Source organism: Aquila chrysaetos, chromosome 11 (genome assembly GCF_900496995.4).
Source record: "Aquila chrysaetos chrysaetos chromosome 11, bAquChr1.4, whole genome shotgun sequence".
In the NCBI taxonomy this organism is placed as follows: domain Eukaryota; kingdom Metazoa; phylum Chordata; class Aves; order Accipitriformes; family Accipitridae; genus Aquila; species Aquila chrysaetos.
In genome coordinates this window covers 10,317,197-10,331,360 of record NC_044014.1, presented here as the reverse complement: position 1 = coordinate 10,331,360, position 14,164 = coordinate 10,317,197, and the positions used below count along the sequence as shown (strand labels likewise).

General features: G+C 42.4%; 1 long non-coding RNA gene across 1 annotated transcript; it reads right to left on the bottom strand.

Annotated features, from left to right (window-relative positions):
- Positions 1–953: 953 nt before the first annotated feature.
- LOC115348647 lies at positions 954–13,818 on the bottom strand. The gene is made up of 4 exons (XR_003925885.1): positions 13,567–13,818; positions 8,842–8,928; positions 5,179–5,313; positions 954–4,826 (listed from the first exon to the last, which is right to left on the bottom strand). It is a non-coding gene; the product is annotated as an uncharacterized LOC115348647 (long non-coding RNA).
- Positions 13,819–14,164: the final 346 nt, after the last annotated feature.

Here is a 14,164-nt window from a genome sequence, read left to right as displayed (position 1 = left end):
CAATACCCCTACACGGGCACCTCCAGGAGCAGTGCAGGTGACAATCCCCGTACCCAAAAGCCGCACGGAGCGTGGCGGCAGCCCCACGTGAATAAAACATTTCTGTGTCGCAGAAAACTGGGTTTAGCTTCTTCAATGCTGCCGACGCAGAAGACATCTGGCCGCCGCTGAAGGGAATATTTACCGCCAGCGATGCGGGAAGCGGGGTAGCACCGTGGCGCGTATGACTGCATCCTCACCCAAATACTCATCACGGCTCAAAGGGCCAATTGAGCAGCCGCCCTCCAAACCGCTACAAAGGCAAAGGTGCTGTCGGGAGAAGCCACACAAAGTTCTTGCGCCCAGACCAGGCTGTCAACATCTCCAAGCGTTCATCTCACGTTCAAGTCTTTGCTTTTTGTTGGCACTTGAATTTTGAGGGTCTATTTACGAAAAATAAGGATTTTTTTAAGCCCACGCCACTGCCATGCAAACTGAAGTGGCCCTTTCTCCCCCAACCAGTTTTTCCTTCCACATGGGAGAAGTTCAGTCTCAATACACCTGGAGACTGCCAACCCCAAATTTTTAAATTCCAGAATCAGGGGATTTGCTTTAAAATTATAAGATGAAAAAGGAAATGGAGGTGTTTATTTACTTAACTATTTGCTTAGGTCTTTTGAGGAGTGAGTATCATGTTTTCAAACTCTACTGGCAACCACCTGGAGTGATTATTTTTTTGAAAAGAAATGTCAAGATTTTCATATATTCACATGACTCCTGGAGCTCGCAATTTAAGGGAAGTTATTCAAGATTCAAGATAAAGCTGTGAAAGCTGGTATTGGGACTCAATTTGAAAGTTGTCTCTCAACTTAGCTACATAGTAGAAAAGCAATAAAAATAATATGATTATAAGCCATTAATTATTCCCCACTTAACAGCTATATAAATGTAATTAAAAATAGGAATCTTATGTAATTAGTTCAATTCCTCTTCATTTGCAGGAATATGTCATAAGGAGCATCAAAGAAATAGAAGCTGAAAATTATGAGAAACAATGTAAAAGACTTGCTGTGAAAATTTAAAATTAAAAAAGTTGTTATATTTTGAAAAGAAATAGCTATATGCTGGTTGAGAAACCAGTCAGCATTTTCCAACTACTTTTATTAAAGAGAAACTAGACTGTTTTCAAATTTCTTTCTTTGAAAGAACCTGAGGTGTTACGAATACTCTGCAAAGCAGAGTCCAGGTAAGGCTGATGAACTGCTTTAACCAGCCTCTGTTTCCAAAATTAAAGTTCTGTGGGCAGAAGAGGTCGTCAGGGTGGCTTGCTTTTTCCTTATTGAAGTCGTGTTTGGGCTTCGCAGATTTTAAAGCCAGAAGGGACTATTATGATTCCCTTGCCTGACCTCCTGCATAACACAGACTGCAGAACCTCACCCAATAATTTTCGCATCAAACCCATAACTGCTGTTTGATCTAGAGCATATCTTTTACATCAAGACTGGATATCTTCTTAAAGACTTCAAAAGTGATGGGGAATCTACCAAGCTCCTAGATAAGATAGTTTGAATTTGTCTAACTTCAGCTTTCAATCACTGGATCTCATTATGCCTTTTTCTGCTAGATTAAAGACCCTTCTTCCATCAGAAATCTCTTCCCCATGTAGGTACTTGAAGACCTTGAGAGGGTGATAAGAGAGGACGATATCTCTTGAATGGCTGAAGAGAATGTGTCACCTTAACAAAGGCAAAAACTTATCCATCAATATTCTTTATTTTCCCCCCAGTTTAAAGCTGGTAAAAGGTGAAACCAGTAGACTACTCAGGTGAGTAAAGATTACTCCCAAGAATAAGGGCTACAGCGTCAGACTCCAACTCACTCATTGTGAGGTGTATTACTGTGGATTTGAAAATGTCTGTCAATTAAATTGCACTTCATTCTGCCAGGTAGCGATGTTATATAGTGGGACACACCATCTGCCCACATGATCAGAGACTGTGTTTTTAACAGGCATTTACAGTTTTAATCCACTCAGGAATGATTCATTCCATAATTTTTTATCCCTTCCTTTCTAAACACAAGTACAAGAATAGCTTCACCTCAGGCTACGTCTGTTTTAGAAATGTTTACTACAGTCCCAGCAAAAACAGTCTATTTTTTTGTGTGAATCTACATGAAGGGCTAATTTTTGCTGTAGGCTAATTGTGAAATCACATAGACATTTCTTAAAAAAAATAACAACAAAACAAACAAAAAAACCCACAACAAAATGCAGCACCTCCATTCCCAAACAATGTCTTTCCTGTCCATCTAAAACAGTCTTATTGTTGGAAAATGGGAGGGAAGAAATGAAGCAGAAGAAAGAAGTATTTGCATGAAGGTCAGCGTCTGCTACTTCTCTTCACAGAAGCCCTTTCCCCCCACCCTCTTTGGACTACTGACAAGAAGCCGCAGTAATTATTTGGCCAAGGAGTTTACAGGAACACTACACTTCATTGCTTATTGTATATCCAAGGTGGATATTGCCATAAAGTGTGTTTAGCTGGAATGCCCCACACCTTTGTGTGGAGGAACAAAGGAGATTATTAATGATTAGTGGTAAGCCGCGTGCTCCTGGGATTCATGTTATAAACTCTGTCCTGCATCCTTTTTGACAGGACACACCACTCGCTTCCACACACACTGGCTGACTTGAAACGCCTGGAAACATTACTCTGTTCAACCCTGATGTCACCGACTTTTCTTGATTTGTCCTTCTCATCTTCAGCTGTGTGCATTGCTGTCTTTCTCTTCCTTTTCATTTCAGTGGAATTGTGTTTGCAGCTAGTATTGAGGAGCACACACGGACTCGTCTCTGCCATGCAATTAGAAATCTACATTTGTCCACCGGAATAGGTGGTTACACTGCTGAAGGCACAGCTGCTCTGGGTCACAGTGGCAGTCACTAATACCAAATTGCAAAAGCTCTAACCACCCTGTGTGGCTGCCTGAGAAGGTGCAAATGCTCTCCCCTTCCCTCGGCAGGGCACAAAGGCAGAAGGACTAAGCACCGTGGCTGTGGCCCACTGGGCATCTGGGCCAGAGCTGGAGGCTTCCGAGCTCATGTCTAGTGCCCTTCCAGTGCCATCTCTTTACAAAGGGAATGTTAAATAGCATGTTAGCAATGGCCTGAAGATTAAGGAAAAATTGGGGGCAGGGGAATATTTCATTAGATAATTAAAACTTGACATCCAAAGGTGGTGACGAGCATGAGCCAGGGGCAATTCAGGATCAAATCCTCAAAACAGAAAATGGATACGACAACAAGAGCAAGCCCTGCCCAGAGTAAATCCTTTCTTACGGCTGAAAAATAATCTTTTTTTAACATCATGTTTCACTTCTTTTCATTGTGTGCATATTAGGGATAAGGATGGAAATAGCTAATGGTATTTTTGGCCCAACTCAGTGATATTTTGGATAAAGATCAAATTCTGGATGTTTCAGCAGAATTGGCTTTATCAACACTGCAAAGTTCTCCAGCCTCTCCTGTGGGTTTAGCCACAGGCTCATTGGGCAGTGGAGGTCTGGCATTCAGCCAGCGTCATCCAAGGAACTGAAAGGATCTGAAGAAGCTGGGAGGGTTACGTGCATATGGACAGGTCTGTTTTATTAAAGCAGGCAGGGCACACAGTTTACCTTTTGGAGCCAGCATCTGCCAATACAAACTAAACTTTCCAGTGCTCAGCTGGGAATTAGCCCACAGGACCCAGTTTCAAAAGCACTGCTGGAACAGGAGCTAAATGAGCCCCAGCTCAGCCCTAGACTGCAAGCATGGAGCAGGAGAAGGGGCTGTTTGCTTTTTAACTCACTGCGTGACCCTGCCTTCTCCATGCTGGCTGGCCACATTGTACTGCACTCCAGTCACAAGTATGTTTAAACAGCTCTTTAGCCCGATTAAACACCACTGTCTTTGGTTATACCCAGGCTCTCTTAAACAAGGAATATTAAGCTGACATTGGGTAAATACATTTTTTAAGCAAAGGCACTTGTAAAGGCCAATTACCATCCCAAAATGTTGCATCAGCTCCCCGTGGACACTGTAGCCTGTCTCCTCACACACAGGTGACAGCTAATGTTGCTCAAAGAGATGAAAAATCTATTTGAAAACAGGTTTCTTTGCACCTGCCAGAGGGTGTTTTGTTGAATAGGTTTATGTAAGTATGAGTTTTCTTCTTCTCTTTTTACAAAGAAAAGATTTGCCATACACCCTCACTCCAAATGCCTGAGCACACCTGTGGGAGCGCAGGTTATATGTGTAACATCTCCTTACATTGCCTCCACTGCCACAATTTCTTAACAGGAGGGAAAACATTGATTTCCATTGGCAACTAAAAGCAGTCAATGTAGTTTGCCTCCCTTTGTGCTCTGCAGTTTCTCAGTCCCTAAATTATCAGTCTTCAAAGACCAAATCAAGGAGTCCTTACATCGTGTAACACTTCAGCATGCTATTCTGTGCAGGTGGTTAGCACACCCAGATCTTTATAACAAATGAGAGATCACCAGATATTGCCTCTACTGGATGATGCTTCAGTAGCTACCAAAAATCTGCATAATGACCTTCCATCACAAGAAATACTGAATTGGAACCAGATTGAATGGTGGCATTAGGACAGACCAATACACTGCATTGAAGAACAGGCAGTATTCACATCATCCTCTAATTAATGCTTTTATTCACACTTACATTTAAGGCCATCCTGCATGTTTCCAACTCCTCATCTGGTCTCTTCCATGTTACTTACTAAGTCATTTCTCCACTGGGGCTGTCCTCCAGTGTCATGGAATGACCATTCTCCAAGGTGACAGAGCTCCACAGACAGACAACTGAGAGAAGCCTGGAGTTTGAAAATTAAATGAAAAATCCTATGCACCAGAAAGGGGCCATTTTTTCTCTCCCTCTGGGCTAGTAGCACTTCTGTTTGGCAATGAAATGGAAAACTGAAACATTTTAGCCAAAATTCAAAATAATTTGTAACAAAAGTATCATTCCTCTTGGGAACCATATTTAAGGTTTCTAGTATTTAAAAAAATGGTATCACTATGCTATCTTCCGGACAATGTGATCTAGCAAAGGCCAGGTTCTTGACTCAGTCCTTTCTCTTTCTGCTGAGAACATGCAGATCTGAAGTGTCAGGAACATAAATATATATTTTGTCTTACATTCTGCAGCAGGACTTCTTAGTAAGAAAAATGCTGGCTTCTTGATCAAAACTTGAAAAAGACAGTAGATGGAAGAGCTGCTATATGGTTTTTGAAAGCAGATGCAGGCTTACTGCACTGCACCAATGCTCCAAGCTGAGCAAAAGCTATATGTTAGCTTGGTGTCCCAACTGAACTGGTATCACCACCTCTGCACTCACTTCTCATCTGCCTGCAGATTTCTTGGAGGCAAGACCTTATCACAGGGTTGGGACAAGGATGGAGATAGAGAAGATTTTTCCCCAGCAGTATAACGTACATAGCATGAAACAAATTAAAATGATCGAAGACCACCCTGATGAGCAGAAGAAGGAAAGGAACAACTGCAGGGGGTTCCCCTGGGTTATCTCCTTATACACCATCAGCCAGTAGGCCAACATAGACCCCACATGGGATGGGTCCCACTCAGGCAGGTGCTGCTCATCTAGGATGAGGCATGGCTCCAGAGATGGCAAATAGGAGAGCCTGGCAGCAAGCTGAGGTGCTGCTGGAGGAAGACTTCAGAGCGCATCACTTCTGAGGGTGAGGGGGTTTAGGGCTTCCTTGGTGCAGGCTTTGCTGAAATCATGCTAGGTTGTATCCTGAGCTGGTGGTCTTGGATTCTGAGCTGAGATCTTGCCCCTAACTGGGCAAGGAAGGGGAGTTCCCCAGATTAGGTACTGGCACACGGTCTAATGAAAAGTATGTTTTCTCTGTCTTCTGTTGTACTTGGTTGTTCTGTTATTCCCGCTATGCAGGAAAGCTTTGCTAAGGGCTTATACAGTAGAGTGGCCATGGTACTCTCTGCCCTGAGCTGGTAGCGTTTGTGAGACTGTAGTAATCCATTGCTGCCTACCAAAACACCAGGAGGTATCAATGCAAGCGCAGAGTCACGCAATCATCTCTGATGCTTTAAGTAATCAGCCTGGCAACCCCATTGCCGTTCTCTGGGGCTCTGAACTTCTCTCTCCTTGCACAGAGAACCCCTGTGTTGATGAAAGCAACCGGTCTGCATGCGTCTGTGCCAACAGAAACCAGCAGGCTGATTATGTCTGTGTTGAACACCGTCTATCCCGCACCCCATTAGCACACTGACAACTTGGCTCAGCCCCACATCCTTTCCAGTGGCTGGTTGTTGGTAGGGGTCTCCCTCTGTGGTCCCCACTTCGGCTCAACACAGACCTGCTCCATCACACCCCTGATGGGGTTTACAGCTACAGAAACGGGTGGAGAGCCAACAATAAGAAAAACAGTGGCTCAATTAGTTCCCACTGGCACAGTAGCACCCTGAGCACAGCTAGGAAGGTGGCACCTGGGTGACTGTCACAGCCTCTCTGTTCTCCCAAAAGCCTCCTCTAAAGGGCTGGACTCCTCATCACGTCCTGGTTGTCCCCCTCGGCGGCATTCTGCACAGCTGCCGGAAATCTTCCCAAGCATCCAAAGCTGTTGCTCAGCTTGGTTTACCTGCATATGAAATGCAATGAGCAGAAGTAGCAACATGCTTCACAGACAAGCTGTGAGATCTCCTTAATGAATGTGCATGAAGGACCCAGGGTGGGTAAATGCAAAATAACAAATAAATAAAACCATGCCATCTCAGAGTGTTGCTAAAGGAAGCTGAGCATGTGATGAAAACAGGTTTTAATAGATCCTGACCATACCTCCCTATGTTGCAGGCCTGTGAGCAAAATCCAGTGTGCCTCATGCCATGTGTGAGGAGACTTGGAGAGCCAATTAAAACCATAAGCAAAGTCTTGAAGTTTCAATTTTTCTTCTTTTTTTTTTTTTTTTTTCCAAGCATGAGGTTTTTAGGATGTGTAATCCTAGGCACATCTGAGTTGTACAGCACCTGTGCTGCGCTGTGTTTTGGTGATCTAGTACTGATATCCTGGGTGGTAACATAAAATATTCACAAAGACAAATGTGAGCTGAAGCCACTACAGGCTCCCTCTGCTAGCTGTGTGGACAAAAAAAAAAACAAACCAAAACAAACAAACCACTAAACCTCAGAAAAAAACCAAAAAACAAAACCCACCCAGCTAAACTAAATGTGGCAAGCAAGCAGAAGTGCCTCTGTCTGAGCCTGTGCATATGTGAGTTAGTCTGTGTGCTTTAAGAGCCAAATTAGAAGGGGTTTGTGAACAATGTTCTCCTGACAAGTCAGGTGAATTTTATTCCTTGCTTTCAGCTACTCTAGTGAATTTTATGCAGCTCTCCAGAGACACTCAAGCTCACAGAGCTCCTTCCAAAAATGTTGTCTTTGCTCCCTCTGTTACATCCCTCTCCTTGTCAAACTTCCACTGCTCTAGTCTCCGTCTCTTTTAAATGGGCTTTTGCTGTTCATTTTGGTGTTTTAGTGACTGCACGTAGCCAAAAGTTTTTCTTCCAGTCAGCCCTGAAACAGCCGTGAAGTTAAACTGCTTCCCTTTGACAAAAGCAGAGGGGCACAGAGACTTATAAATCTCCTGAAAGGAGAGAAAAAACCGGCAGGACGGGACGGCGGGAGGCTGGTACTGTGGGTGCCCATGGAATGAGATGTCCCTCAAGGTCAGCATCCCTTGTGGTACCTCTGCGGGATGGGGCATGAGTTCCTATAACATGTAGGGTTTCGACAATGGTGAAAGAACAAGTAGTAGCGAAGAGAGGGTGTGGGTTTTGTTTTGGGGGTTTTTTGTTGGTGTTGTTCCCCATGACCCTATCGCGTATAGGATTTGAGGTCCAAAGCAGAGGCTGAAGGAGCAGGGGTCTGCTTGGAGGGCATGGTCTTTGCAGGAGCCGCTGGATGCTTCTCGCTGACCGTCACAGGCATAGCAGTTGCTCAGGCTGGTCTTGGCTCTCAACACACTTGCCCCTCCAGGGCAGGTTTGTTTCCCACTGGTCTCTCCTGGCCTCACCTGTGAACCATGGTGTGAATTAATGCCACATGTCATGCTGGGGACACCTGGCAGCCCGGCCCACGCAGGCCCAATGATGCCCCCTACGATGGCAGGGGACTGGTGGCCGCTCCTGACCCAGGGAGGATTTGAATGACAGACCCAGAGGCAAAAGGCTCAGTATCCTGTTACTAATCCCATCATCCAGCCAGATCCCCATCTCTTCCTTCTTTTTTTCTTAAAGGGCATTTGCTGCACCAGCTGCCAAAATATCTCAATTGCATCATGTCAACAGATCCTTCTCAGCCTGACGTTTTTTTACTAGGAAAGGCTGGGCTTAACTCTTCCATTAAACAATTAAAGCCATGCGCATCAAACTCAAAACAGGCTCTGTTATAGAGAACAATAAATATTGATGACTTGAGGCAAGTCTGGCTTTTATGACGTTTGATGACAACTGGTATCACTTACAAAAATTACATCATAAAGAAAAAGCAATGAAATTGCATGTCATCAGACAACATTAAATGTCAGAAGAAATATGTTTATCCTTTGTTTTCAGATCCAAATTCAGTTCTAAGATTTAAATGAAATCTAGGGCTGCTCTGATATTTATCAGGCACCATTACAAAAAGTCCTGGGGTATTTTTGTTTGCTAACTTGCTCATTGCCAAGGGTGGTGTTTGTTTACGTTCCTGTTCTTTCAAGCCAATTTGTGCCTAGTAGAGCATCCTCTGAATTGAAACATCCCCTTCCTCTTTACCCCACCCACCTTATTTTTGTCTGTTCTCATCCTCTGGAGGAATCATGGGCTGCCAGCTTGTTGAAAACCTCAGGGTAATCAATGGTAATACTGGGCCTGGGGATGAGATTCACAGAGGTCTGGTATTAGCAATAAACCATGGGTTTGTTGAAGATGTTTGGAGATGAAAACACTTTGTCTCCTGTTTTTTTCCTAAGGTAAATAAAACTAGGACTGTCTGGACCACTGCACCACAGTTCTGCGGTTCAAACAAAACAAACCCTCCCTCTGGATGTGAACCTCAAGATCCTATATATAGCCAAGGATGTTAAAATAAATGCTATTATTAAGCAATGGTAGAATTTTCAGCTACTCTGAGTGCTTTAATATCTATTGCTATATACATTTAAAAAAAAAAACGCACGCAGAGAAGTCTTAAAATACATGTCTTCGTCATGAGGTCCTTTTGCTGGCCAAATTCTCAAAATGCTTCCTTAGCTTTGCACGGAGTGATAGATCACGTGAGAAATCTGGCCCAGAGTTCATTACAATGTTTGTCTGGTTTCTCTTTTGATAGTTGAGGCAAGTGTAAAAAAAGTTACCATTTGGGGAGGAATAGGCGGAAGAAAGTAGAAATGGCTCTCAGCAAGCCTCTGGGAGGGTACAACTGTCATTTCTATTTGAAACAGCGCCCAACAGCATTCAGCACATCTTACAGCAACCTACATCTCTATGGCATCTGAAAATGAGTGAGCTGTTTCAGCAGAAGAGCCTCGCTATTGCTTTCATTGTTACCAACGTCTCCTGAGGTCTAATGTAGGGGCAAAAAACCACCTGCTCAAGTTTTTTGACTCAACCTTACTAGATGAATGTGTTCCTGATTCTCCTGTAGCTTATATGCAAAAGATGCAGTTGGACACTGTGCGTCTTCAAGGTAAACTGTGCCCTGAACTTCAGTGTCTTCTCAGACATCAGCCAGAACTCTGGATTTAAGTACTTGGAAGATTGGGTAAACCCTGCTCTTTATTGTAAGTTAAGCCCACTGAAGATTTCAGTGTTTCTCTTTTAGATGTCTGCTAGAAGGGGTCAGGGGAGTTGTTTTCAACTCTGGGGGATCTAAACCCAGACAATTAAATTATGCAAAAATGGCATTTCTGGAACAATTTTGCAGTAAAAGTTTCAGTCACGCTTTTACTTGTTGAGTTTTTGGCTCATCCCTGATGAGCTGAAAGAGGAAGGGGGAAATCTAATTTTTTTTTTTTTTCTCTCCTGAATGGCACACAGACTGTCAGTTCATGGGAGCTGAATAATCATTGCTGGGTGTTAGGTCTCAGATTTTCTGACTATTTTAAAGCAAGGCAGGGGTAGCTGCAGTTGTTTTACACTGAGGAATTTCAAAGAATCATCATATGTTTTTTCTTGTGGTTGAAATGCTTAAAATATTCCTGTTCCTAAAGTAAGCTGAATTTACACACATCTATATGTATATATAAACAAACACACACTAAGGCTCTAAGTCTGCTGGGGAAAAAAATTGTAGCAGTCAAAATAGGAATACATCTAAGTTATTCCGGGGGACTATGAAAGCATCAAAAAGTAAATACAACCTATAAAAAAAAATAACAAAAATCAGGCATTCATAAGGACTGGAAGGTATTCCGTTGGCTTTGCTCATTTGCATGTCAATGCCACAATGCCATGCCAGCGCAGAGCTGCTTCATAGCAGCACTGGTGTCTAAGCCCAAGGGAACAATGTACGAGGTCGTATCAGCACATTTGTAGGTTCACTGATTTCTTTTCAGTGTGCTCTGGAAAACAAAACAAAAGTGGAGAGACAGGAGCTGTATCCTATGTGGTGATTTGTTGCTGACCTTTCAGGTCTTCAGCACAAGCACGGTTGCTGGTTTTCCAGCCTCACACGCTTTACGTTGCACAACATGGTGGAAGGAGAAACCCTTGAATTCCGCTGTGGGCTCTGCTGTTGTAACACATTGCTGTAGCTTCACGGTTAGCGCAGCACCTATCTAGGTATGCTGTGACTACCAGCTTTTCCATGCTTGAACTTAAAGGTCAGGATGTCTTTGGCTGAAATAGGAGCAGTCAGCTTTAATTATCACTCTGTCAACTTCTGTAAAACCTTTTATCTGAATGTTCCAGGGCATTTTATGGATGTTAAGGGGCAAATTTGGCTGTTACACATACACAGGCTTCCTTCACGGAAGCTATATTTGTGGCTCTGATTTGAACCCACTAATGAAGTTTTGTACTATCGCATCAGCAGATGCTCTTAGGAGGAGGAGCCACCAGCAGCTGTGTGACTTGGAAAGCAGGCTAAGCAGATACGTAGGGTGAGAAATAGGAAAGATACTGAGTGTGCAGATGGAAACGGTAAGCAAGCCTCATGAGAAGCTTCTGCTTCAGTAGTTACACAGGTGAAGTACTCTTGAAATACTTGTTGCCCCATATTGGTTTTACATAGGGCTCCTGTACCTTTGCTCAGCACTTGGCGCTGGCTCATGATCACAGCCCTGATTTTTGTTGTTCATGCTTTCAGGTTGGTAGTGTTCCCTGCAGGCTTAACCTGGCCGGGACTACCACCTTCATTAGATAGTTAAGAATTTAGAAGTTGCAGCTCCGAGACTCAATTTTCTTTGTGGAGCTTGCTCCAAGTTATCTCACCATGACTTAAGAAGACTCCTTAAGCAAGTCCAGCTGTTGTCATGGGGTAAACATGAATAAGTACTCTGAATTAGCTCTCCCACTACAGCTACAACTAATTCTATTTATTCATTTTTTAAATGCCTGGGAACTTATGCTAGGACCCCACCATGCTGTAATACCAAAGCAACAACGGGAGACTGGTGGAGAAATCCAAAATCTTTAAAACTAAAAATAAATTCAGCAGCTGGGGGATACCGGGAGGAAAAATAAGAGCTGCCAATATATGCAGCATTTTTCGGCCTAACACTATGTGCCAATTTTAGCTTGTCAACCATTGCTGGCAGTAGACAGAGAATATGAGTGATTTTCATTAATTACCATTTCTCTGCCAATGTAGATAACCAGAACTTTCTTCCACCTCACTGATGTGCAGTGTGACTTTTCTTTTTTTTTTTTCTCATTTATAAAACTTCAAATTATCTTTTTACCCAGGAACTTTCATCAGGCTTTAAACCTATAATTTTTTTTCTGGATTGAAACTGTGTCTCATTGATTTCAGTTCTATTTTACACTTGCATGCACCTTCTTGGACATTGAATGCTGAACAGCCTTTGTGTAGTTTCAGCTGTTCTTAGATGACAGTAAAACCTTCTCTTCTCTGCACTGGATTTTTTTTTTTTTTTTTTTTTTGCATTTATAGACAGCTTCAGATCCAGGTAGGGAATCCAGAACCCCAAACTTTCCTTCGTTTGCCTTGGCTATGGAGTATGTGTGCAGAAAGCTGAAATGAAAAGGGGCAAAACTACCCAACTGGGGAAGATGACATTGCATTATTAATGAGGCACACTTTGTGGAAGTACCTATAGCTTTTTAGCAAACCAACTAGAAACCAGATGTTGCTGTTGATCTATCTAATGTTTGGTAGTAGCCCTTTCAAATGGTGACCTTTACCTTCCACACTGTAGCCATGACTGTCGAAGTGTATAAGCAAAGCCTACAAGGACAGGCAAAACCATCTGGCTTAATATAAGGTAACTTCCCTCCTTACTGCTATTGTCTTGCTTGTGCTCTTAGACTAGCACTAGGACTGCAATGATGCTAATCCTTTGTCATTAGCAAGACCTTAATTATTTTGTTCATGAGTTAGGAGGTGACTTTGAAGGCTACAGGGGTTTTACCCAGATTTGCTCCATGATTCAGTGGTTGATTTCTTTCTCCCTACTCAGAATGTTTATTCATGGTTGAACAAATAATGGATGAGCAAGTTTGAAAAAAGTGAGAGCTAATTTAAAACATCAATTCAAGACTGCTGGTGTACTCAGAACATTTTGTTTAATGTTTTCGTTAAACTTGTTTTGTTAAACAATCGTATTTCCAGCACAAATGGCAAAAATGCTAGAGTCTTCCATAGAGATGTGCTCAGTCACTTCATCACTTTCTGTGAGGATAAGTTAATAGTTTTCCTCTCTTTAAAGGATAGTATCTGCTCTGCCTACTACGTTAAGGCTAACTTTCTGAATTAATCCCTGCAGTTCTGTGACTTAGACTCTGACTTACAATATTCATTTCACCATCTGTGTTGACATAGAAGATCAACCTGTGTTCCACATCTTTTTGCAATCTGTCACTGAAATCAGCAAACAGTTTAGAACCAAACCATGTTTTATCTTAATGGTGGGAAGACAGTGTTTAGAGAAAAGTTTTTTGATGGAAAAACAATGTTATTATCTAGCCTTACATCAATTATTCTAAACATATCTAGTTTCTTTATACGTCCTTAGGGTGTTAGTGGTCTAGTTTGATTCCTTTTCTTCTCTTAGTCACCTGGGCATTAGCATTTATGAAAAAAGTTAGTCTTGCAAATTGGATGGAATGGAAATACAATTTTTAAAAATTAATAGCTTTGGCATGCTTCTGTCATGCCTCCATATTATTCAAGGCAGTTCTTAAGTAGTTCTTAAGCTTTTGTTGGGTTTAACTGCAGCTTTGTCCTTCTAGTCTGTTATTAAATAAAATCTGATTCATACAAGAAACATTTATATCCAAGTCATGACACAATGGAACATGCATGTAAGCTTCTGATGAATGTCCTACCTGATGAGGTGCCCAGATCAACCATTTCATACCCATTAAGCTCCAGAAGACTATTCCTATTCTTCACATTAGGCTCCTGTTTCTGAATCAGGGTCTGGGTGTCCCTTCAGGTCATTTTCGTAGGCAGATTGAATCTCTGCTCTTATGTCGTCAACCTAGGGGAATTGTATCTTCACTAATTCTGCCTTGGGACCCTGAAGCCTTTTGGTTTTTCTTGCCTTCAGGCTGTACCACGAAGAAAACTAGCCAGGCTTGTTCTTGTAACTCGCTGTCAACATTTCTGAAAGTCTGAAGAACGACGCTAATTGTGCTTACGTGTTTGCTTCCACATGATTAAGTTCAGCTGTTTAGCTGAACTCTAGGAACTGTCAAGCCTCATTAACTAATCATACCTTCCATGAAAAAATTGTGTCTGACAGCTTCATGGACATAAATGCCCTCTAGTGACTGGTGACCACTGTAAGGAGCTGTACTTTGTGTAGAGCCTGTGTATTCTTTGGTAAACATCTACGTCTCTCTTACAGTACTGGTCTGTTATGGGAAACTAATGAAATTTAGTTTTGGAGAAAACATTCACCCTTTATTCTTTCCTTTTTAA